This window comes from Nycticebus coucang, unplaced genomic scaffold, assembly GCF_027406575.1.
Source record: "Nycticebus coucang isolate mNycCou1 unplaced genomic scaffold, mNycCou1.pri scaffold_65, whole genome shotgun sequence".
Lineage (NCBI taxonomy): Eukaryota > Metazoa > Chordata > Mammalia > Primates > Lorisidae > Nycticebus > Nycticebus coucang.
Window position 1 is genome coordinate 300141 of NW_026515591.1, and position 3236 is coordinate 303376.

The following is a 3236-nucleotide window of genomic DNA, read 5'->3' on the forward strand; positions in this document are numbered from 1 at the left end:
GGGGTCTCCGGTGTGAGGTGTGTGAGGGGCTGGGAGTCCAGCAGAATGATGTGCGGGGCCCTCGGCAAACGCTTCTACTCACTGGAGATGCTTGCTCCTGGCTCGCCTGTCCCCGGATCTCCTATGGGAGACTCGGGTCTGGGGAAGTTCTGGGATAGAACTTGAGACACAAGGACCAGGGTGTGGACATTTGTGGGCAGCTGGAGAAAGACACAGTGGAGGAAATAAGACAGTGTTGGAATAGCATGTGAACCTGGGGTGGGACACAGAAGACTGGACCCCAGGAAGTGTAGAAGGAGGAGACAGTAGAGGGTGCCGTGGGTGGAGTCTCTGCAGAGAGGCCGACATCCTGCAGCTGACACAAGGGAGGCTGCGGAAGAGCAGGTCTGGGGGCTCATTGTGCACGTGTCACATGTGACCCTGGTTGATGGTGTGGAAACAGGTCAGCACAGCTCAGATGATCAGGGACACAGGGATTCATTTTCGTCTTCTAGAGGAATATTGGAGTGCAGGAAGTAATCACCTGATGGGAGACTTGGGAGGAGTCCTTCATTCATTCATTTAAAAAATATATGGTTAGGTGGGTGGTGCCTGTGGCTCAGTGGGTAGGGCCCCGGCCCCATAAACTGAGGGTGGTGGGTTTGAACCCAACTCTGACCAAGCTGCAACAACAACAACAACAACAACAAAAAATGCCAGGCATTCTGGAGAGCGCCTGTAGTCCCAGCTACTCAGGAGTCTGAGGCAAGAGAATCACCTAAGCCCAGGAGTTGGAGATTGCTGTGAGCTGTGATGCCATAGCACTCTACCAAGGGTGATAAAGTGAAATTCTGTCTAAATAAATACATAAATAAATAAAACATATTTAGAGAGGGCCTAGCATGCACCAGACACTACAAATGTACTTGAAGTCCCAGTACAGAACACAAGTGATTGGAGCAGGAGGAGCTGGACCCAGGAGGGTAGTGGCAAAGGCTGCAGAGGGCACCCCAGGCCTGAGGACCTCATCATTTTCCCCAGAGGAGTTGACATCTAGGAGTCAGGTGGCCCTGAGTTCACTCCCCCAGAAGACAGCTCAGCTCTGCATCCCTAGACTCCTGCAGGGACCGTGGGTTCCCCCAGTTCTCCTTCAGCCTCTGCAAGTCCCACTGGGGGAGAATTTCTTACATTCAAACTGCCCCTGCACCCTGACTCCCTCCAATGCTCCCAGTCCCAGGCTTTGTCTCTGTTGCCTTGAGAAGGAAGAGGAGGATGAGATTTCAAATGACGTGTGGGGTGAGAGATTGTGCCCCTAGATGGCCCAGGGGTCCCAGGAGATCCTGAAAGCTACAATCACTTCACTTCGCTGCTCAGGAGACTCCCTGATGCTCAGCTCCCTGCCAACCTCCTGAGGGCTCCCAGCTGGCAGGGCCTGACACCCTCACCCTGTGATAGCCCTATAGCGCCCCCTGTTGGCCCCATGTTTCTTGACATCACCAGGGCAGAGACCTGCTGGGTCCCCTGAGACTGCACAGGTGTATCTGTGGTTGTGCTGTTCAACTCCCCAGGTGTAGGTGCTCAGGGTGGAGCTGGGGATACCAGCGGGGCTGTGATTAGAGACTGCAGGAGCCACGTGATAAGCAGACAGCAAGCTCATTGATATCATTTACACTGAATTTTACAAAAAAGTAAGTTTTACAGATCTCATCTGCACCCAGTGGATTTATTTATTCCACCACTGAGTGGAAAAACCATGGCCTTTGTTCAGGGAGGTGTCTTCAGTGTATTTTATTCAGGGTATAGTTTTCTTTGTTTCCCATTCTCAATGCTTTTCCTCTCCCCCTCAATTATAACAGAAGTTTTGTGACCAGTCCTCATCCTTTCTAGCCCCCTGAGCGTACTCATAGCGGATACTTTTCTTCAGTGCAGTCAGGGGTATCTGGCTGTTTTGTCTGGTTCCTTTCGACGAACATAATTTATGAAGAGCCGCGCGCCAGGGGCACGGGTCAAGACCCCTTTTCATGGCTGAGTAACATTACTTTGTATATGTAATATTTCAGCATTCCTCTTACAATAATATGAACAATTCAATGCATTCCTAATGAAAGGTAAACATTGTGTTGCAGACTGTGGTTGTTTCTTCCACAGCATTAGGTAACACAGTCTCTGAACTGATATGGCTTAGAATACCACTGAGCCTTCAAAACACTAATAAGCCCCCAATGTTATCACTACTGAGGGTGCAGAAGATGGTGAACTTCTGTCCCAGAAATCCTAACAGAGAGCTGGGCTGAATCAGGACACAGGTGGCCAAGGACCCTGCAAAGGGGGAGGGGCACAGAGGTCAGTGAGAACAGACTGGAGCTTATTCCCAGGGAGGAGAAAGAAGTCATTATCACAGGTGACATCCAGGAGCCCTCCCTGAATCCCCTGAAAGCAGCTACCTGTGGAGTGAGGGAGGAGTGTGAGAGGGTTTGGAGCCCAGGCCATGGTGGGGACACCCCAAGTTCTGCTTCCTGAGCCCAAAGCCAGAACTGTGCCCACCAAGTCCTCTTCTCTGTCACCTTGGCCTTAGGGTGGGCACTCTCTATCCAAATTCCTCCCTTTCTTGGAGCTGCACAGAGCCCCTCCTCCTAACCTCACACTGGCCATGCCTGGGAATGGAAACACGTACCAGGTAGAGGGCTCCACCTCATGGAGGGGTAACCTGCGGGAGGCACATAACTGATCTCTGTTCCCCTCCCTTTTCATAGGGTCCTCGGCCACCTTTGTTCTCACACAGCTCAGCTCTGTGTTTGGGTCTCTGGGACAGAAGATCAACACAGGAAGAAAAGGAGAGGGAGGAGCTTCTGTGGCAGAGAGGAAGCCACCATGGGGTCTACACAGAGCTCTGCCCTTCAGGGAGACCTCAGGGACCCTGCAGGAGGTCATGGGATGATTGGCTGGGGGGTGAGGCTGCCTGACAGGCACAGAGAACCTGTGGGGTCTGACCAGGCTCAGCATAGTCAACCTCATCTCAGTGAAGTCCCTGTGGGCTCCATGCCTGCCGTCTGTCACCTACACTGTAACTTCTGATTTGGGGCAGTCCCTGCTTCATCCTCTATAGATAGCCCATAGCCCCCTTCTCATTAACAGATTCACCACCCCCACCTGCCCTCCCTGCCCTCCCTGGTGCTCTGGTCACTCTGGGTGGGGACATAAATGTGCTTATTACCTTGCTGCTGCTGCTGCTCAGGTGTTCTCAGTGGGGGCAGGGG